Here is a 23,729-nt window from a genome sequence, read left to right on the forward strand (position 1 = left end):
TAACTCGGAACTCAATAAAACTAAGACGAAGGCAGCAGTCCAGCAGCAAGAGGGGGGCTTTCCAGTCTTTTGCATTGAGTGTCACATGTATGATTTTTTACCCACCAGTGAGAGATTGTATATGTGCACTCGGTGCAAAGAGCGCCTGGCTCTCAGGGAACGAATCCAATCTCTGGAAGCTAGAGTAGCAGACTTGGAGGAGCTGAGGGAGACAGAGAGGTACATTGATGAGGCCTTCAGGAACATAGTAGCCAAGTCCCAAATCCAGTCTGGCAGCCCTAGTGCTGCCTTGGATCAGAAAGGTCTCCCAGTAGGAGAACATCACCCTGGTGTAGCAGGAAGTGATCCTTTAGCAAGGACCTGCTCTCCAGGTGATGCATTGTCCTCTCGCACTGAGGACAAGTCTCCCAGGGCTAATGCCCAGGAGGGAAGGGTTAGGCCGGCCATCATAGTTGGTGATTCGATTATTAGAAATGTAGATAGCAGGGTGGCTGGTGGATGTGAGGACCACCTGCTAACTTGCCTGCCTGGTGCAAAGGTGGAAGACCTCACGCGTCACCTAGATAGGATTATAGGCAGTGCTGGGGAGGAGCTGGCTGTCGTGGTACATGTGGGCACCAATGACATAGTAAAATGTGGGAGAGAGGTTCTGGAAGCCAAATTTAGGATTTTAGGTAGGAAGCTAAAATTCAGAACCTCCAGGGTGGCATTCTCTGAAATGCTTCCTATTCCACGTGCAGGTCCCCAGAAGCAGGCAGAGCTCCAGAGTTTCAATGCGTGGATGAGACAATGGTACAGGGAAGAGGGATTCAGCTTTGTAAGGAACTGGGGAAACCTTTGGGGAAAGGGGAGACTTTTCCGAAAGGATGGGCTCCACCTTAACCAGAGTGGAACCAAGCTGCTGGCACTAACTTTCAAAAAAGAGATAGAGCAGCTTATAAACTAGAACAAGGGGGAAAGCCGACAGTCACTCATCAGTGCATGGTTCGGAGAAATGTATCCTTGAAGGATACTAATGAAACAGGAGAGTTAGGGCATCCGATCAGAGAGGTTCCATTAAAAGCAAACATAGTCCATATGCCTATATATAAAAAAATCACCAAAGCTAATGATTTCCGAATTATCCCAAACAACTGAAAAGCAGGTTGTTAAAACAAACAAAAAACACACTTTGAAATGTCTGTATGCCAATGCCAGAAGTCTAAGAAGATGGGAGAGTTAGAGTGTATAGCAGCAAATGATGAGATTGACATAATTGGCATCACAGAAACTTGGTGGAAGGAGGATAACCAATGGGACAGTGCTATATCAGGGTACAAATTATATCACAATGATAGGGAGGATCAACTTGGTGGGGGTGTGGCACTTTATGTCCAGGAGGGTATAGAGTCCAACAGGATAAAGATCATACAAGAGACTAAATGCTCAGTAGAATCTATATGGGTAGAAATCCCATGTGTGTTGGGTAAGAGTATAGTGATAGGAGTATACTACCGTCCACCTGGACAAAATGGTCAGACAGAGCATTTCATCATAAGAGAAATCAGGGAAGCAAACCAATTTGGCAGTTTAATAATAACGGGAGATTTCAATTACCCCAATATTGACTGGGTAAATGTAACATCAGGACTTGCTAGAGACAAAGTTCCTGGATGTAATAAATGATTGCTTCATGGAGCAATTGGTTCAGGAACCAAACAAGAGAGGAAGCTATTTTAGATTTAATTCTTAGTGGAACGCAGGATTTGGTGAGAGAGGTAACGGTGGTGGGGCCACTTGGCAACAGTGATCATAACATGATCAAATTTAAACTAATAACTGGAAGGGGGACAATAAGTAAATCTGCAGCTCTAACACTAAATTTTAAAAAGGGAAACTTTGATAAAATGAGAAAAATAGTTAGAAAAAAACTGAAAGGTGCAGCTGCAAAGGTTAAAAGTGTTCAACAGGCTTGGACATTGTTTAAAAATACAAGCCTAGAGGCGCAGTCCATATGTATTCCACGCATTAAGAAAGGTGGAAGGAAGGCAAAACGATTACCGTCATGGTTAAAAGGTGAAGTGAAAGAGGCTATTTTATCCAAAAAGACATCCTTCAAAATTTGGAAGAATAATCCATCTGAAGAAAATAGGATAAAACATAAGCATTGTCAAGTTAAGTGTAAAACATTGATAAGACAGGCAAAGAGAGAATTTGAAATGAAGTTGGCCATAGAGGCAAAAATTCATAATAAAAACTTTTTAAAATATATCCAAAGCAAGAAGCCTGTGAGGGAGTCGGTTGGACCATTAGATAACCGAGGGGTTAAAGGGGCTTTTAGGGAAGATAAGGCCATTGCAAAAAGACTAAATTAATTCTTTGCTTCCGTGTTTACCAATGAGGATGTTGGGGAGATACCAGTTCCGGAGATGGTTTTCAGGGGTGATGAATCAGAAGAACTGAATGAAATCACTGTGAACCTGGAAGATATAGTAGGCTAGATTGACAAACTAAAAAGAGTTGCAAATCACCTGGACCAGATGGTATGCATCCTAGGGTACTGAAGGAACTCAAAAATGAAATTTCTGATCTATTAGTTAAAATTTGTAACCTATCAATAAAATCATCCATTGTACCTGAAGACTGGAGGGTGGCCAATGTAACCCCAATATTTAAAAAAGGCTCCGGGGTGATCCGGATAATTATAAACCAGAGAGCCCAACTTCAGTGCCGGGAAAAATAGTGGAAACTATTCTCAAGATCAAAATCGAAGAGCATATAGAAAGACATGATTTAATGGAACACAGTCAACACGGATTTACCCAAGGGAAGTCTTGCCTAACAAATCTGCTTCATTTTTTTTGAAGGGGTTAATAAACATGTGGCTAAAGGTGAACCGGTAGACGTAGTGTATTTGGATTTTTAGAAGGCATTTGACAAAGTCCCTCATGAGAGGCTTCTAAGAAAACTAAAAAGTCATGGGATAGGAGGCGATGTCCTTTCGTGGATTACAAACTGGTTAAAAGACAGGAAACAGAGAGTAGGATTAAATGGTCAATTTTCTCAGTGGAAAAGGATAAACAGTGGAGTGCCTCAGGGATCTGTACTTGGACCGGTGCTTTTCAAAAAAAAAATATATATATATTATATATATATATAAATGATCTGGAAAGGAATACGAGTGAGGTCATCAAATTTGCGGATGATACAAAATTATTCAGAGTAGTTAAATCACAAGCAGACTGTGATACATTACAGGAGGACCTTGCAAGACTGGAAGATTGGGCATCCAAATGGCAGATGAAATTTAATGTGGACAAGTGCAAGGTGTTGCATATAGGGAAAAATAACCCTTGCTGTAGTTACACGATGTTAGGTTCCATATTAGGAGCTACCACCCAAGAAAAAGATCTAGGCATCATAGTGGATAATACTTTAAAATCGTCAGCTCAGTGTGCTGCAGCAGTCAAAAAAGCAAACAGAATGTTAGGAATTATTAGGAAGGGAATGGTTAATAAAATGGAAAATGTCATAATGCCTCTATAATCGCTCCATGGTGAGACCACACCTTCAATACTGTGTACAATTCTGGTCGCCACATCTCAAAAAAGATATAGTTGCAATGGAGAAGGTACAGAGAAGGGCAACCAAAATGATAAAGGGGATGGAACAGCTCTCATATGAGGAAAGGCTGAAGAGGTTAGGGCTGTTCAGCTTGGAGAAGAGACGGCTGAGGGGAGATATGAGAGAGGTCTTTAAGATCATGAGAGGTCTTGAACGAGTAGATGTGACTCGGTTATTTACACTTTCGAATAATAGAAGGACTAGGGGGCATTCCATGAGGTTAGCAAGTAGCACATTTAAGACTAATGGGAGAAAATTCTTTTTCAAAGCACAATTAAGCTCTGGAATTTGTTGCCAGAGGAGGTGGTTAGTGCAGTTAGTGTAGCTGGGTTCAGAAAAGGTTTGGAGAAGTTCTTGGAGAAGTCCATTAACGGCTATTAATCAAGTCTACTTTGGGAATAGCCACTGCTATTAATTGCATCAGTAGCATGGGACCTTCTTAGTGTTTGGGTACTTGCCAGGTTCCTGTGGCTTGGTTTGGCCTCTGTTGGAAACAGGATGCTGGCTTGACAGACCCTTGGTCTGACCCAGCATGGCAATTTCTTATGTTCTTATCCTCTTCAGTAAACACTGAAGCAAAGAAATCGTTTAATCTTTCCGAGATGGCCTTATCTTTTCTAAGTGCCCCTTTAACCCCCTTGATCATCCAATGGTCCAACACACTCCCTTGCAAGCTTTCTGCTTCAGATATATTTTTTAAAGTTTTTATTGTGATTTTTTGGCTCTCTGGCCAACTTCTTTTCAAATTCTCTCTTAGCCTGTCTTATCAATGTCTTACATTTAACTTGCCAACGTTTATGTATTATCCTATTTTCTTCTGTTGGATCCTTCTTCCAATTTTTGAATGAAGAACTTTTGACTAAAATAGTCTTTCACCTCCTCTTTTAGCCAAGCTGGTCATAGTTTTGCCTTCCTTCCATCTTTCTTAATGCATGGAATATATCTGGTCTGTGCTTCCAGGATGGGTTTGTTTTTGTTTGGTTTTTTTAAACAATGTCCAGGCCTGTTGCATACTTTTTAACTCAAGTTTTTTTCTAACTTTCTCATTTTATCAGATTCCTTTTTGAAAGTTTAGTGCTAGATTTATATACTGCAGGTTCTTTATCCTTTGGACTCTATGCCAACCCAAAGTGCCACCCTGCCACCACGATGCTCCTCTGTCACAGATATAATTTGAACCCTGGTATAGCACTCTCTCATTGGTTATCCTCTTTTCATCATGTCTCTGAGATGCCAATAGTCTATGCCATTATTCACTGCTATACACTAATTCTCCCATCTTATTTCTTAGACTTCTGGCATTAGCATTCAAACATTTCAAAGTGTGTTTTTTGTTTGTATTTACATTCTGCTTTCCAGTTAACAAGGATAAATTGGATTCTTCTAGCTCAGGTGAGTTTTTAATTATAGGCATTTGGACTACTTTTATTATTGGTGGAACCTCTCTGTTGGGATGGCCTAACTAATGCTTCATTAGTATCCTTTGAAGATACCTCCCTCCAAACCATGTGCTACTGAGTGACTGTTTGATTTCCTCTTTGTTCTTGTTTAAAAGCTGCTATATCTCCTTTTTAAAGGTTAGCACCAGCAGCTTGGTTCCACCCTGGTTAAGGTGGAGCCCTTCCCTTCGGAAAAGGTTCCCCCCTTCCCCAAAAGATTCCCTAGTTCCTTTGCAACACTGAATCCCTCTTCCTTGTACCATCGTCTCATCCACACATTGAGACTCCAGAGCTCTGCCTACCTCTGGGGACCTATGCATGGAATCATTTAATATTTCTAAAAAATGTACTACCTCAGTTAAAATGAAACAGGGAGGGCGGGGCAGATACAGTAGGATCTTTATGCATGTAATGACTTTTTGAAGTTTTGTACAGCTAAGATTTAAAGCCTAGTGGACACTTTCATTCCTTATCATCCGTGTACTCCAATTTCATATGACAATATTTGTTGATGTAACTGCAACATTGCTCTCCGCTTCAACAGCAGGGGAAAAAGAGGGAGTTGGATTCAGACAGCAACCAATGAGGAGCCCGACTTTTACGGTCTGGGGAACTGATACGCAGGCATAAGTGAAAAAGCACAGGACTGCTTTTAAAGGCCAAGTCCACAAGCACAACACATCAGTATTGTCTGAATTTTCAAGAAGGCTCATCACCCAGTAAAAATGTTGCTACCAGAAAATATTTTACAGGTTATCATAATGCTTAGGAATAACTGCACGGAGTGGCAGTTGCTATCCTTAAGAGAAACATGGGGGTAATGTGTACGGAACGGCAGATACTACCATAAGAAGCTTGCTAGGTAGCTTGGATGGATCAGTTTGTCCTTTTCTGTTGTCATTACTATGTCACTTGGTCTGTACTGTCTTGTATTTTCAAGTGGGGGTCCCTTAAGGACTCTTCTGCCCCAATCCTGATCAACTATGGCATTCTGACACCCCCAGGTCTCATTAAGTTTTTCAATTCTTCTCTAAAGAGGAGTCTTTCCTTAAAGCGTGACCTGCATAATCTGCCAACCAGTGCCTCAGCCACAATAAGTGCCTGGCCATAACCACCATGGCCATTTGTTTGGCTGATGCCCTAATCAAAATCATACAGGATATCTGTTACAAAGGCTGGCCCTGACTCCAGGTGGGTGGCTTCTCCTTCATCTGGGTCCACCTGTTGTATCAAGCATATCAATACCGTCACTAATACCCCCCACAAATCACCACTTACAATGAAAGGCTGACCAGCTCAAACAGCTTCTTCAAAAAGGACTCCATCTTACTATCTTGCGGGGGTGGGAGGGGGGTTGTTTTTTTAAAGCACTGATCCTCCATCAAGATGGTAATCTTTCTTGTGACTGCTGTGCCCATGTTGGGCCTCTGGAAAAGGCTTTTTCAGGTTGCTGCACACTATAACATTTTTCCATTGCTCTCAATCTTATGCCAAGTCCAGGCTCTCCCATTCTATGCTTACCTTATGAAAACCCTGGCTAGCTTCCTTAAACTTGCCAATATAGGATCTCCTTCTGGCATTTCTCTAGGTTAGGCTTCTGCCAGTTTCAAGGACTACATCAGCTTTGCAATGAGGGCACTCAGATCTTCCCTCCTGAATAGCCTGACAATTGAATCCTCTCTTGCCAAAGAGCTCTCTTTCCTCTTCCCCCAGAACCCCCTACTCCCAGGAATCCCCTTGATTCGAGCCTTCCTCTAGTGCTAACAGCAAAAGTGCTGTACCTCCTGAGGTTGTATCTGACCCTGCTTCCATCCAGAGCTTTTCCCACAAGGGGTCAAGGGCTGCTATGTCCTGGGGCGTTTATATACTTTTTAAGATAGCTTGTAAAAACAATATACCTTAAAAATTCTATGTATGCTCAAGTGTCTGCAATCACTTCTGCCACTGCAAGACTTCCACACTGTTACAGGCCCTTGTTTTGAAAAGCCTTGATTACTGTAATGTGCTTTACCTAGGCATTCCATCTAACACAGAGCATTACAGAGTGTCCATAATGCTGCCATTGGGCTGCAAACCAGTGCTGGACTATGAAACCACATTACTCCAGTTTTGTCCTCCCTATACTGGTTACAAGTTAAATGGAGGATACCCAATAATGTATTTGACCTTAATACATGGGCTCCTCTTCGAGAAATCTATACCCTGGTATAATGCAGCCCTATCAACTTGTCTGTGCACTCAGGTCAGCTAATAACTTTTAGAAGTTCCCCAGTACAAGTCATACATTTATGTGCAATCAGGGAAACAGTGTTCTCCGAAGCTGAAACAAATATCTGGAATACCTTCAATCAGTTACGCGTTGTAAGGCCATCAAAAAAGCACTAATACTTTTGGAGCTGGCACTTAATTAAAACCAACTATGGACTGCCTTCACCCAGGCTCAAAGCAGTCCTTTAATTGTGCATTGTTTTTACAACACTCATCCTTATTGTCTGTGTATTTTTTTGAATTATGTATGTTTTACTACTGTTAACTGCCTTGAACATTTTGCATGCATGCAGGTTACAAGTCTTTTAAATAAAAATAAGTTTTCATTAGCACAAAAATGTGTGGAACATTCCTACCCTTTGTGTACTGCCCTCAGTTCTCGATCTTTTAGCTTGAGTGCCTATGCAGTCAGTTAAACCTTCCTTCTTTCCCAGCTTCCAAATAGAGAACGCCATTCTTAACACAAACATTTACTGAATGATTAACACTCACTGCAACTGACATGGTATCAAGGATAGCCACACAGACAGCAGGCATGGTACAGCTGTGGTAATCATTTCTGAAAGCTCAGTCATACACAGACACTGCAACTTTAGAAGACACTGTAACTACTATTGCAAGGGTCAGCAACCTGTGGCACTCAAGGTCATTTTTATTGGTACACAGCGGATGGGCTGAAGAAACAACCGCTGCAGCACCGAAGAGATCGGGAACCTTCACACTAGAAGAATTATTTTTGTCTATGGTCCCTCTTCCTTCCTGAGAAAACATTGGTGGCAGTAGGACAGCATAATTCTCTGTCCTCTACTCCCAGCTCCCACCAGGATCCCTTAACGCTCCACATCTATCCTAAAACAGGAGAAGAAGAATAGTGGTCTTGCTGCTCCTCAGGCATTTCCTCCCTCTTCCCCTGAATGTTTGCTTTGAACCTCCTGTTTTAGGATAGGGTGCAGCTGAGAAGAGATTTGGGCCAGAGAGGTGGTGAGTTTGTAAACTGGAGATTGTCACGGGGAGGGGGGTTTAATTAACTGGGGATCACTGGAGGAAAGTTAATGAACTAGGTATTGCTTTTGGAGGGGGGTGGGTTATTGATTTTTATATACCGTCATTTGGAGGGACCATAACAGTTTACATATAGTATAAAATAAAAGTACAATGTAAATTAAAATTATTAGTAGATAAAAATAGGTTCAGAACAGATAGAACTAATAAAATACAAACTTAAATGAATAAAAATTTACAAATAGAAACAAAATAGAATAGACATCACATGATATAATTAAGGGGAAAAAAGGGGGGCAAAATAGTAAAAGTGGACTGATATATCTTAAGTCCTGATAGGCTTTGCTGAACAACCATGTCTTCAGGTCTTTTTTAGGTCTGGCTGCAGACATAATTCTAATGGCAAGGAATTCCATATTTTTGGACCTGCAAGTGATATGGCTCTTGCCCTGACCTGACTTAAATGTGCTGATTGTACTGAGGTGATGGTTAATAGACCTTTATCTGCAGATCTAAGGCTTCGCTGTGGTATATGAAGGTGAATAGCAGCATTCAACCAATTTGCTCTACATAAATAATTTTGTGTAAAATGCATAGGATTTATATAATCTATGCGGTACTTAATTGGGAGCCAGTGTAAGATATCCGTATTGGTGTTATATGATCGCATTTTTTGGTGCCTGTTAGAATCCTAGCTGCGAGCTGTCATATATATTGTCAACTCGTTTATCATAGGGGTCTATATTGCTTTAATTGTAAATCCTCCGTGTATTTTGTTTTCTTAATTTTTTTAAGTTTTCTTAAAATTTAGAAAGTTTCCACGAAAATTATAGGGAAAATCCCAACTGAACAGATCACACGGATATTAAAATGGATACTTATCCAAGATGAAAAGGTCCCAAATATCCCGACATGGCCATGTTTCGGACCTGAGTCCTGCTTCAGGGGAATAGCGGAAACCAATTCAACAGTCCATCTTTGGCTCGATTCACTTCCATCAAATGCGGCGATTTTATCCGTGCATATCCTTTTCTCAAATGCGGGCTGAATTTCAACCCGCTTCAATTTCTAAATTTTAAGAAAACTTAAAAAAATTAAGAAAACAAAATACACGGAGGATTTACAATTAAAGCAATATAGACCCCTATGATAAACGAGTTGATAATATATATGACAGCTCGCGAATAGAGGGTCTTACATAAGTATATCGGTGACAGTGTGCTGTATTTAAAGAAAGACCAGTACATTGGTTGTTTTGATTGTTTACATTGTGGTGTACTGGAATACACAGTTGGTGTGTGTGGGTTTTTGTGAGAATCCTAGCTGCTACATTTTGTAAAACCTGTAAAGGGCGAATTGTGGAGAGTGGGAATCCAAGTAGGAGAGAATTACAGTAGTCCGTGCTGTGGGAAATATGCGCTTGCCAGCAAGCCATTTCATCAGGGTTAAACACTAACTTCCCTTCTCCCTGACATTTGCCTGAATAAAAGCATCACTTGTGCTTAAGCCCCTCTGCCTAGGAGAGGATACCTGACTTCATGTATTTCTCTGGCCTATAATTAATCCTGTTAGCCTGAAAGAAGGGCTGGGTGTTCCCTAGTCAGAGGCAGGACAAAGTCAGGAGGTATAGATTTCAGCAGCCAATGATATGATCCGTGCACACCCCCTGAGCCAAAGCCAATGGTGTAATGACTCTTCTGTTGCTATGGGAAAGTAGCCAATCATGTAATGACACATCATCTGCCTTTGTATGAATGTACAATAAAAGGAAGAGGCTCGGGAGGACAAACCCTCTTTGCCTTCCCTCCTCCTGCCTGCGATGAAAGCTCTTCATTACTGCTACACCGTGCCCAAAAATAGTAATTGTAATACTGTTCTAAAATCAGATTGACTTAAAAGTGGTTTTGTCTAAGAATTAAAAGTTAGTTTGTTGGAGATGTGGGTTTTTTTTTTTAATTAAGTTCACAGTCAATGACTCCTCCTAAATCTTGAGAGTTGGTTACTGGATCTATTTTAGTTGTCTGGTCTTCTAGCATTAGAATAGGTAAATCGGATGACGGTGGTCTATCCAAGATTATGACTTCCGTTTTATCGACATTAAGAATTAAGTTTCATGTGTGTTAGTTGTTTTATCATTGAAAGGTACATGGCTGTCATTTTAAAAGTGCATTCAATTGAGTTTTTGATTGGGATTAAATTTGTATGTCGTCGTAATATATGTAATGAGTGAGACCAAGACTGGCAAGTAAATGACACAATGGACGCATATATACGTTAAACAAAGTGGCAGATAAGGGGGAGCCTCGTGGGACTCCAGTATTGAGGTTTATTTTGTCAGAAATAGAATTCTTAATTTTGATTTGGAAAAAACGGTTTGCAAGATAAGAGAACCATTGTAGTGTAGTGTCTGATAATCCAATCTCACAGTCTGTCAAGAAGAATTGTATGATTCACGGTGTCGAATGCTGCAGATAAGTTACAAAACTAATAAATAACTTTGTCCGCAGGGGATTCGACAATGGGCAATGTTTCAGTGCTGAAATATTTTCTGAAGCCAAACTGGGATGTGTATAAGATATTATTGTTTGAGGTGTTCGGTTAATTTTTTTTGAACTCTCTTTTCTAATAATTTGGATATAAAGGATAAAATTAGATATGGTCCTATAGTTGTTGCGTACTGTTGGATCTAGCTTATGTTTTTTAAGGATTGGTCTGATTATTGTACATTTGAGTACTTTGGGGAAATGACCTTCATTGAGAGATTAATTATTGATGCAATAGGGATTGAAATTAAGTGAGCTATTGATTTCAAAGCCGAAATAGGGATACTGTCCAGAGGATGCGTCACAGAGTTCATTTTTTTCTTTTTTTTTTTTTTTTTTTTTTTTTTTAATAAGGGCTTCAATGTCAGCAGAAGGTCTCAAAGTTTATCCATTTTGTAACATCTTTTGAATTCATAGTAATTGCCTGATTCCCAGTGGAATTAAAGCAAGTTGATAAGTTTAGAAATTTTTGTTTAAAGAAAAGCACGGTCTCATTCATTTAGATTCTGGAAGGGGGGAGATTTCTTCAGAGGTGTTTTTGGTAACAATGCAAGAACACTCTTTTCTATAGTACAGAATGACAAATTTTGGATCTTATTTGTAAAATAGTGTTATTGATTCGTTTTTTGTAAAATGACAGATAAGATCTATACAGACAATGTAGATGTGGTTGGATTTTTTTCTCCAGGCTCTCTCCTTTTTCTTAGGAACGTTTGGTAAACCTTTTTTTTTTTTTATTATTGTATCAAGAATTGTGTTTTTTTAGGATATTTTAGAGTTTTTGTTACTACCAGATTTGTCAGCAATGAAATTAATGATAAGCAAGGAGTGAATAGCATTCTCAGAATCTGATAGATCAATGTTTTTAATATTTAGCTGAGTATCATTTTGAAGTTAGTCAATCTTAAATGGAGGTCGGTATGAAAAGGATACAGGTTGAAGGGTCTTTGGAGTCCGATGTAAATTAAATGAGATGGATGAGTGAATTAAAAAGTGATCTGACCATGGTACTGGGATGTGTTTTGCAGGTGAAAAAGTACCTATATTGGGGTTAATGAAGATTAGGTCTAATGTGAGGCTGGCTTGATGCATTGGACCACATATAATTAGTTCAAAGTCTAGAGCTGAGAGAGATTCTCTCAGGGTGTTTCAGGCGGTGAAGCATGGATTGATACCCAAATGTAAATTAAAATCCCCTAAAATGATTTATGGCTTATCAGGATTTAAGTTGCTAGCAAAAAATTCAATAATTGGGGAAATGGTGTGTTCTAAAAGTCCTGGAGGACAATACAGTAAGCAATTTTGCAGATTATCCGAACCAAATAAAGCAACTTCATATGGTTAAACAATATTGTTAGGTAACAGCTTTAAACCATGATCTTTTTGCAATAAGCATTAGATCGCCTACTTTGCGTTGCAGTCTGGGTAATGAGAGTCACATAGTTTGGATTTGCCATTTGATTAATCAAAACTGTATCAGTCTTTTTGAACCAGGCTTCAGTTATAGCAATAAAACTGATTTATTAGAGGACATAAAATTGAGAAATTAAGGTCTTTCTTGTTAACTGCGCATTAATCAATAGCAAAGATAGGAGTAGACAGTTACTGTAAAGAGAAATGTTATTGCATGGAATATTGACTGCACGATTGGGTTAATAAACAGGGAACTGCTAGGGAGGGCGTTATTGAACTGCAGATTGCCTGGGGGTGAGGGAGAAAATGAACTAGATATCATTATGGAAGACGTGCTGGTGCTGGGGGGGGGGGGGGGGGGGGGGGGAGAAAGTAAATGGAACAGTGATCACCAAGGGGAAAGGAGGGAGTAAATTAACCAGAGATAGCTGATGAGGTGGGGGGGGTGGGGGGGAAGAGGTCCATAGAAACATAGAAATGACGGCAGAAGACGACCAATCGGCCCATCCAGTCTGCCCAGCAAGCTTCACACTTCTTTCCTTTCATACTTATCTGTTTCTCTTGGCTCTTAGCAACCCTTGGTTCTATTTCCCTTTCACCCCCACCATTAATGCAGAGAGCAGTGATGGAGCTGCATCCAAGTGAAATATCAAGCTTGATTAGTTAGGAGTAGTAACCGCCACAACAAGCAAGCTACACCCATACTTATTTGTTTACCCAGACTATGTTATTCAGCCCTTATTGGTTGTTTTTCTTCTCCCCTGCCGTTGAAGCAGAGAGCTATGCTGGATATGCATTGAAAGTGAAGTATGCATTGAAAGCCACATTAACTATCAACAAATATTGAATAAGCCTAATAATTGGTAATACCTATAGCCTATGAACTCTCCGTTAATTTTACATACTCTTACCCACCCCTGTTTTTTGGTTTTTCTTTTTAATTTTGGAGATGGCAGCCCTCCACCTTCACGGAGCCCTCCATCCTTCCACTCCGTGAAGGTGGAACACCAACCACTGGTCACTGGCATCCCACTCCGTGAATGCCTCTGTGTTTTGCTGCCTATACACGTCCTCTAGACCTGATGGAACCACAGTGTTTATCCCACGCCCCTTTGAAGTCCTTCACAGTTTTGGACTTCACCACTTCCTCCGGAAGGGCATTCCAGGCATCCACCACTCTCTCCATGAAGAAATACTTCCTGACATTGGTTCTTAGTCTTCCTCCCTGGAGCCTCAGCTCGTGACCTCTGGTTCTGCTGATTTTTTTCTGACCGAAAAGGTTTGTCATTGTCTTTGGATCATTAAAGTTTTTCAAGTATCTGAAAGTCTGAATCATATCACCCCTGCTCCTCCTTTCCTCTAAGGTGTACATATTTAGATTCTTCAATCTCTCCTCGTATGACATCCAATGAAGACCCTCCACCTTTCTGGTCACCCTTCTCTGTACCGCTTCCATCTTGTCTCTGTCTCTTTGTAGATACGGTCTCCAGAACTGAACACAGTACTCCAGGTGAGGCCTCACCAAGGACCTGTACAAGGGGATAATCACTTCCCTTTTCTTACTCGATATTCCTCTCTCTATGCAGCCCAGCATTCTTCTGGCTTTTGCTATCCCCTTGTCGCATTGTTTCGCAGACTTCATATCATTAGACACTATAACCCCTAGGTCTCTCTCCTGCTCCGTGCACATCAGCCTTTCCCTGCCATCGAATACAGTTCATTCGGATTTCTACTCCCCATATGCATGACTTTGCACTTCTTGGCATCGAATCTCAGCTGCCATATCTTCGACCACTCTTCCATTTTCCTTAAATCCAGTCTCATTCTCTCCACTCCTTCCGGCGTGTCCACTCTGTTGCAGATCTTAGTGTCGTCCGCAAAAAGACAAATCTTACCTTCTATCCCGTCCGCAATGTCGCTCACAAAGATATATCTGTTGGCATCTGTTGATTTCAAGTCCAGCACTACATGTGACCATTTCAGCCAGCTGCCAGCCCCCCCGATTTACATGTTGGTACACCACTTCAGAAAGGCTGCCTACCCTTGTAATAGTGTATAGCAGGGACAAGCATCAGATGTGAAATAAAGGGCCTGATTTACTAAGGCTTTCCTCCCATTCTATGTCTATGGCAAAAATGCTTAGCAAATGAAGCCCAAAGAGGTGAAGAGAGAATTTTTCTAGGAGCCTATAGGATAAAGGAGAGCCGTTTTCCAAATGAACTCTGCAGGAAGTAAATTCTCCCAGGAATTGTGACAGGCAAAGGACCAATAGGAAGAAGCAAAAGAACTCCGAGAAGTAAATCCAAAAGGGAGCTCAGACTCATTCGAAAAAAATACCATCAGGAAAAGGAGATCAACCCATGCAGAGCCAGGGCTTCCCAAACCTATCCTAGGGACCCCACAGTCAGTCAAGTTTTCAGGATATCCACAATGAACATGCATGAGAAGTCTGCATATACTGAGTCTCCATGGTGTACAAATTTATCTCATGCATATTCATTGTGGCTATTGGGTCCCCAGGATAGGTTTGGGAAGTCCTGCCCTAAGCTAAGCAATATCATAAGTTAATGCAGGTGGCAGTGTAACAAGAAATAGAAACATTGTCAGAAAACAATCAAATTAAATTGTCCATCCAGTCTGCCCAGCAAGTTTCTTATCGTAGTAACTGCCATCCTGTGCAGGTTACTCCCATGCCTTATGTTATGTTATGAGAATGTCGGTATATAAAAAAAAATCCGAAATAAATTTTCATTTATTTGCAGTTTTTATATACCGACATTTGTTTAGTAACTTCACATTGGTTTACATAGAACAGGGGTTCCCAACCACTGGTCCACGGACCAGGACGTTGGGGGTTTTTTGCCGGTCCGTGGCGCCGCCAAGAACCGGCAGGTGTGTCGCGCGCTCCCGGTCTCTTCCGCTGCCATTGCAGCCGGGCTATCAGCACGTTCAAGCCCAGTGGGAACGGCAGCGGTGCTAGAAGAAGCTGTGGCACCCGTGGCTGGCCTTTTCTTCTTCCCGTGCCTGCCCCCCCCCCCCCCCGTGACCCGGAACAGGAAGTGATACGCAGTGCGCGGGAAGGAGAAAGAGCCGTGCCGCATGATAAAGTAGCAGCGGCGGCTGCAGCATCGGCCCCCAAGCAATTGAAGCAGCCAGTAATCGAGAAAGGAGTCAACAGCATGAGCCTCCCGCGGCCGATGGGATTCTTCTTTCTTGGCCTGCGGGGGCTGCTGCAGCTACCATTTGTGCTCGGTGTGTGGGGGAGAGAAAGAGAGAAGCAGCCAGCCTGTGTGTGATTGAGAGAAACTGGTCAGAGAGCGCGTGTGTGTGTGTGTGTGTGTGTGTGTGTGTGTGTGAGAGAGACACAATGAAAGTGATTGCTCAGGGAGATGACTGATGTGTGAGAGACATTAGGGAGGTGACTGATGTGTGTGTGTGTGAGAGAGAGAAAAGCATGGAAGTGAGAAATCTGGGTATGTGAGAAAGCATGGGCATAAGAAGCCTGGTTGGGGGGGGGGGGGGCTGTGTGAAAGAAAGCATGGGAGTGAGAAACCTGGGTGAGTGTGCATGCATGAGAGAGAGAGACTGGTTGGTAAGGTGACGGTGTGTGTGAATGTGATTCAGGGAATGAGAAGCCTGTGCACGTGGAGAGTGAGCATGGAAATGAGAGAGACTGGTGTGTGTGTAACTGAGCGAAAGTAATTATGGGAATGAGAAGCCTGTGCATGTGAAGAGAGTGAGCATGGGAGTGAGAAACCTGGGTGTGTGAGACACAGCATGGGAGGGAGAAGCCTGTATATCCGAAAGAGAACATGGGAGTGGGAAGCCTGTGTGTGTATGCATGAGTGAGATCAGGTGACTGGTGTGTGTATGTGTGTGTGTGTGTGAGAGAGAAAGAGATTATGGGAATGAGAAGCCTGTGCATGTGGAGAGAACAAGCATGGGAGTGAGAGACTGGTGTGTGTGTGTGTGTGTGTGTGTGAGAGAGAGCGAGAGACAGAGAAAGTGATTATGAGAGTGAGAAACCCATATATGTAAGTAGAACACGGGAGTGGGAAGCCTGTGTGTGTGTATATGGCATGAGAGAAACTGTTCAGGAAGGTGATTGGTGTGTGAGAGCCAAAGACTGTTTGAGAGATGATTGGTGTGTGAGACACAGAAACTGGTCATGAGGGCATAACTGGTATGGTGTGTGTGTGTGTGAGAGAGAGACATGGGCAATAAGGAAGAGGACCATGAGTATAGAGCTTAGCTTCTACTGCTGCTTCTGCTGTGTGCCACGGCCTGCATGGAAGGGGAGTAGGAGAGCTGCTAGAGGGGGTAAGTAAAGGTAGCTTTTTAAGTTTATTTTTCTTGATTGACTGCCATTTTAATTGTGTGATGTCTGCTTTTTTTAAATATTTTATTGGTGTTTGGAGAATGTTTAATAGTTTTTATGAGTTTTTAATTGTTGGATGTTATTCTGTTCATAGCTGTTTTGAAACATTTATTCTGCTTATTAGTATAGTTTTACAATTATTTCTGTGTGGGGATCTATAGCTGCTTGCTAGTTCTGTTTTCCTAATAAGAGGTGTATTTGGTTTTTAGGACCTGATTTAATATTTGTAGTGTTGCCTTTTCATAGATAGGGTTGCTCCTGTTTGAGTGTATTCCACAATACAGGTGTAACTGTGTGCGGATTAGTTTATGTGCATTACTACAGATCCTGGGAGTATGTTAGGTCGGTTCTGTATCTGTTACCGAGATGAGATATTTTACTAGCATGTAAGCGTTTGTATCGGTCTTATTTGTTGTGTTCTCAAGAGGACATTCACTAGTGGTAAACTACTGTCTTTTCATAAGTAGGGCTAATGAGCCTGGAAGTAGAAGGAGTTTGAGTTGCTGTTACTGAGATGACACCAGAACATCTTTTTTGTAGGGTGAGTTGTATGGGGAATGTCATAATTCTGCTTTACATCCATTATTGTGGGTCAGAGGGGTTCCCGTGGATGCAAACTGTACTTTTACATCTAGCCCTGTGACGATCATGGGTCAGTGTGCCATGCATGTGAGAACCTATGGTGAGTTGAGTCACATTCACATTATAAATGTCATAATTAAATAAGTGTGCACTAAAATCCAACCCCCTCCATAACCCTGCCCCCATATGACCAAAGCCCCCGCCCCAGCCCCACCCCACCAGGCCATGGAAAAATGGGTCTTGCTTGAAGCCGGTCCCTGGTGCAAAAAAGGTTGGGGACCACTGACATAGTACATCGGTTTATATACCGACATTTGTTTAGTAACTTCACATGGGTTTACATAGAACATAAATTTGCGACAGTGCTACAATTAAAGCCAAGCAACTGTCAAATCCATAAAATTACTGCTAGCAACATTTTTACATTATGAGCTTTCCTGAAAATTTAGACAATGTTGTTTGAACCTTCTTTGCTTTTTGACTTAGTCGTAGCAACAGTCATGTGCTTTACCCTTAACGTCAGCTTATCAGTACCCCAAACCGTAAAAATCAGGGCCCAGCATTTGCTGTCTTCAGAATTCAATACCCCTTCAATCCCCCACCCCACCCCCCACACACACACCCCCCCAAAGTGGACAGCAACAATGCAGCTGAATCAAAATTGAGGCTAATTGGTTAAGAGTAGTAATCCTCCATGCCTTCTGTTAAGGGTACTAACTTCTGCTCTGTGCAGGTTACCCCCATGCATCCTTTTCTTCATCATCATCCACAAGCCTTTAGGGATCCACAGTGTTTTATTCCATGCCCTTTTGAATTCATTGACTGTTTTCATCCTCACCACCTCTTCCAAAAGGGCATACCAGGCATCCATCACCCTCTCCGTAAAAAAACATTTCCTTATGTTGGTTCTGAGTCATCTACACTGAAGGCAAAACACTTTGGTCTCTCCAGGAACCTGAGGCTCCAGCCCCTCCCTCTCTCTATTTATGACCCCCATCCCCCAACTAGACATTTCAGACACCAAAGATTTATTAACACCCCCTTGACCGCTCACCTCGCCAGGTCAGTCCTGGGTCCAGGACTGACCTGGCAGGAGCCCCCCCAGGACAGACTGTCGGTCCTCACGTTCTTGGTGCCTGGTGCCTCCACCTGGGGAAGCTGTTAGTGGGGCTGGCAGTATATACAAATCTATACATTTCTACATGACTATGTACACTGCTAATAGGATGTCAAGCAGCACACATCTACTCATGGTAGTCTCAGTCTACACAACTATATACATTTGTACAAGGTAGCAAGAACATTTCATATTTGGCAATTTGGGATTGTTGGCCCCCACAGTACACCATCCAATAAAATAGAAGGGACCTCCTTGCATTCCCACTTACTCAAGTATTATCATCTTCCCCCTTTGTCCCAAGTCTCACCTATGTGAAAAGTTACAACTGGGCTGATGGGCAGTATTGGCCGGGGGGAGGGGGTGGGGGGGGGGGGAAGTCTGTTGTATATAAACCGCCTCCTTCCATCCCACTGAGATACCAGACTCCGCCTCCCAGTCTGCTGCTGGGGTCCCCACCCTCCTGGGGGACCCAACTCCGCCTCCTGGTACAGTTTCCTGACAATAATGGTGCAGGAAACATGGCTGCCATACTCTCGCAGTGTTCAGGAAGTGTGCAGTCTGACAGCACTGCAGCTGCCTTTCCCATCGCCCCTCTCCCCGAGAACTGCTGTCGCAGTTAACACAAAATGAGCACTCGGCTCGCACTGCACCTACAGCACTTCCTGTCCCTTTCCATCCTCCTGAGAGATCTAGAGTAGCTGACCAAGTCACTACTGAGTGATGAAGTTATTTCCTCCCACACTGCACTTCCAGTAGTGGGGGGAGGTTTAATAGCTTTATCACTGAGCAAGTCTCTCTCTAGGGGAAATGCAAGGCTCTAACAAACCGAATTGCCCAGGGAAAGAGTCTCCTCAGCTTGTCAACCACTGTTTCCCATGACTCAGTATCAGCTACATTAGGGAAATGAACATATCAAAAAGGCTGCTGCCCAGGAGCTTCCTGTTGCTTCGGATTCTAGGTCTGCTGTGACTCCCCCAGTGACTACCACCATCTGCTGGAGGCAGAGAACTAGTAATGCCTCCTCTGCTATGCCAGGCAATATAGATGAGACACACATCAGGCCAAATTAGTTTTCACTCTACCTCCATATGCTGGTAGAAGGGGAAAACCCATATGTCTGGACTGGTCTGAAAGGATAATGAAGAAAAACAATGAGTGAGGATCATCATGCATGTCCAAAGCCATGTTCCTTTACACTACACTGCGAGAGGAATGAGAGGGTAGAAATCTTGTCTATTCTTTTATTGTTTGCTGGTTTTTATGTATTTAAGTATTTTAGAAAAGTAACTTTTTGCTCAAGACTTTTCACCAAAGTAACACAGAGCATAGGAACATAGTAATGACAACAGAAAAAGACCAAATGGCCCATCCAGTCTGCCCAGCAAGTTTCTTATGGTAGTAGTATGTTACTTTTTGCTCAACGTTTTTTTGGCAAAGTTACTAATCATCCTAAATTACTTAAAATACATAAAAACCTGCAAACAGAATAAAAGCTGGCAATCTGCCCTTAGAGTTCTAGGAAGAAAAAATGCATTCTTTCCCTATTACACAAAATGCTATCGCCTCACTAAATACAATAGCTACATGGAAATTAAAACACTAAAGTTTTTCCTGTATAAGTATTAAACATAAAATGGGAATATATTGGTTTACCACAAGAAAAATCTCTTAATACCACTTGGCTGTGATACAAAAACATCTTTGAAGAATTTCATTACATCATCCTATTTTGAACACTTAAATTTGCCACAAACAACAATTTTTAAAAAAGTGTTCTATACTGTATTCCTACCAATCTAGTTTATACAAATAACTTCCTGCTGTATTAGCTACTCTCCTTATGCATAGTTTTAACAATCATACAAAATTTGTAGGCATCAAAATTTCACTTGTTAAAAAAGCCAAATGGTTTTGAGATAAACATGTACAACTGATAGAAACATACTTTAAAAGAATAACTAGCCCAGCATCCTACATTTAAGAAAAAGTCATTCATAAAGAGACTTGTTAATGTTCACTTGTACTTTTCTGGTAAATGTCATCTTTTGCTCTGACAAGTTCATTTTGTGTTTTGACCTGATGAAGGGAGTATAACTCTAAAAAGTTAGTCCTATAAAAGGCCTCACCTTATAATATTTCGTTTATTAACCTACACTGCCGTGCATTCAACTGGACTAATAAGTAATGTTAAGTTCACCATTACTATTTAAATCATTTTCATTACTAGTTACATTTTACACAACTAACCTTGAATAATTATGAACATTAATATAATGAATGTATCCTTAGAAATATACACAACTGGAAGAAATGTAAACAAGAGATCTTTCAACCAACACCCTTCAAAAACATTTCAGATTACTTTTCAACTAGGCTATTTCCATCACATACTTTTATTCTACAATAAATAAAAGTAACAATGAATTGCAGCTAGAGTTTTGGTGTGCCACCAAATTTCAAAAGGTCTGCCAATAATTGAACTGTTATCATCCGGTTCACATATTTACTATATAGGGCCGATTCAGTATGGTGAGCTCGGCCGAGCGCACCTTTAGCCCTGGTTTGGCCGCGCTGTTTTTTTTATTTATAATTTTGCTATCATGAACAGTAACAATATTATCAAGAAACAAAAGTGTAACAGCATTGCATATCTTAACACACAGCATATTATACATAATAGTATACACTATGTTTGATTTCTCCCCCCCTTCATGCTACACATAAAGAATAATATTAATACTGCTAATGTGCAGTTGCAATGAATAATAAAGGTATTAGGTTAGACAAAGTGAAATAAAAACTAAAATGTATGAGAAGCTGAGAAAAGTCAAACATCTCCCCGAGATGTATGGATTCCAGATTTTAGCACAGTCAGACAGTAGAGGGTACAAACTAAACATCCCAGGATTTCAGATTGTGTCGGTGGTTTAGTTCTGTTCCATTTCGCAGCTATTTCCATGTTGGTGGCTGTGCATACCATTTGTATTAAAGTCTGGGTAGGCATAGGCCAATTTTCATCAGGAATATGAAGAGCCTGTTCCTTGGTAAGGTGGATGGTGCATTTTAGAATCTTGGTCAGAACCTCAGAAATGTATTGCCACACCGATTGTATTGGAGTACAGTCCCACCACATGTGAAGATAGGATCCCAATTGGTTACAGTTGCGCCAGCAGAGAGGGTCATTCACCGCTCGAAAATGATGCAAACGTACCGGGGTTAGATGCCATCTGTAAAGAGTTTTGTAGTTGGCTTCCATAATACGGGCAGATACCAGGCCATGAGATAGTCGCGTAAAAATAACTATCCAGTCCTCCTCGGTGAATGATGTACCCACGTTGGCAGTGCTATTTTTACCCCTTATACAGAAAACGCGCAGCCAACCCCCCCCCCCCCGAAACTAATAGCGCCCGCAACACGCAAATGCATGTTGATGGGCCTATTAGTTATTCCTGTGCGATACAGAAAGTAAAATATGCAGCGAAGCCGCACATTTTATTTTCAGAAATTAACGCCTGCCCAAAGGCAGAAGTTAATTTCGGCCGGCATAGGGAAAGTGTACACAAAAGCAGAAAAACCTGCTTTTCTGTACACCCTCTGACTTAAAATCATAGTGATATTAAGTTTGAGGCCCCAAAATTTTAAAAAAATTTAAAATTTAAAACAAAATTTAAAGTGGTTGTCAAACCCGCTGACAGTCGCCGCTTGTCAAAAAGGAGGCACTAGGGACACGCTAGTGTCCCTAGCGCCTCCTTTTACCATTGGCCCTCATTTAAATACTCAATCATGCGCCCAGGAGAGTGGGTGCTCGCCTTGGAGCGCCGGCTCTCTCGCGGTTTTTACTGTATCGGCCCATATTAAAGCGGTCAGGCTGCCAAAGCCTCAGCTACAGGCTGACTGCAAGAATGACATTGGTGGAATAGCAGCCTAGTGATTCTAGCAGCAGACTTTGAACCAGGGACACCAGGACTCAAATATCACTGCTACTCCTTGTGACCTTGGGAAAGTCACTTTACCCTCCTTCGCCTCAAGTACAGCCTATGTAAAACAGTGTTTTGGCCAAACGTCCACAACCCCTTATGTTTTAAGGAGATTTGAGCATCCAACCCCTCTCCCTAAGATCCCAAAAAAAAAAAAAAAAAAAATGTGCGCCAGACCCACATTTTTACACTCAAATTAATGCCTGCCCAGAACAGGCTTTTAATTCTGAGCAGCTCAAAAAAGTGTACAGAAAAGCAGAAAATACAAGAGGTGACTGTTAGCAGGTTAGGAAAATGGACACGTGTTAATTGCGCACTCCTTTTCCTAATCTGACCGGCAACACTTTAAGTCAGGATATACAGAGAAGCTGAAAATGCTTGTAAAATTGAGCATCCTGTTTCCTAACCCACTGGCAGCCACCTTTCCTGGGCGCCCACCACCAAGGAGGCACTAGGGGCGCACATTTCTCCATAGTGCCTCCTTGACAGTGCAACCCCTCATTTAAATATTGAATCAAGGGCACTCATTATGGAAGTGGGTGCTCAACACTGAGCACCCGTTTTCCATGCTCATTTATTGCATCTGCCCCTTCGATTGTGAGCCCTCTGGGGACAGAGAAATAACTACAGTACCTGAATGTAAGCCACTTTGATGTGCTAAAAAGTGGAATATAAAATAAATAAAAACAGGTAACATTACAACTGAGGCCTAAACACCATTTTCCTATCCATGCAGTTAAATTGACTGAAAAAGTGTACTTAAACTTTAATAAGCACTTCTAGGATAGCGACGTGAACCGGTATTTCTAGCTAGAGAAGTCACCAGAGACCCATACAACCTTGTTATACAAGTTAAGATAACGGGAAGTGTGCATGAGAGTTGGAGAAACCAAATAAAAGATCACCAGGGAATGAGAAAAGACTGCGGATTCTCCAGGCTAGTTTTCGAGTAGGAAAAGATCCGAAGACAAACACAAAGCCCCGGGCAACACTTCTAAACCAACCTAAAAAGAAGCTAGATAGATAAAACAGGAGACGGCTCTCCAGAGTGGCAGCCACGCATTTCTGCACTTCCCACCAAATACAAGCTCCTTAAGTCCTGGTTAGAAACGTTATTAGCGTTTCAAATTTTGACCAAAGTCCCTAGCTCCCTTCCTTACACCACACCGCTCCCCGCCTTCCTTCCTGAGCCGCTTCCCTTCACCTCGGCAATTTCCAAAGCGGAAAAGGGAGGCAGTGGCTGCGCCTCCGGCCGGCAGGATCCGACAACCTCCGCCGCCCCCCCCCCCCATCATTTCTAATTCTCGCAGGCCCCATTCACAGACACCTGAGGAAGAGGCGAAAGCGCCGGCCTTCTCAGAGGGTCTCCAAACAACCGGAGAAAGAGCAGACCCTCACCCTCGG

The 23,729-nt window shown here is 42.0% G+C and overlaps 1 protein-coding gene across 23 annotated transcripts in view; it reads right to left on the minus strand.

Annotated features, from left to right (window-relative positions):
• Window positions 1-23,729, minus strand: part of PTK2 (protein tyrosine kinase 2) — a 1,447,287-nt gene that overhangs the window by 1,423,025 nt on the left and 533 nt on the right. The window lies entirely within an intron of this gene.

The sequence above is a fragment of the Rhinatrema bivittatum genome, chromosome 2, assembly GCF_901001135.1.
Source record: "Rhinatrema bivittatum chromosome 2, aRhiBiv1.1, whole genome shotgun sequence".
In the NCBI taxonomy this organism is placed as follows: Eukaryota; Metazoa; Chordata; class Amphibia; order Gymnophiona; family Rhinatrematidae; genus Rhinatrema; species Rhinatrema bivittatum.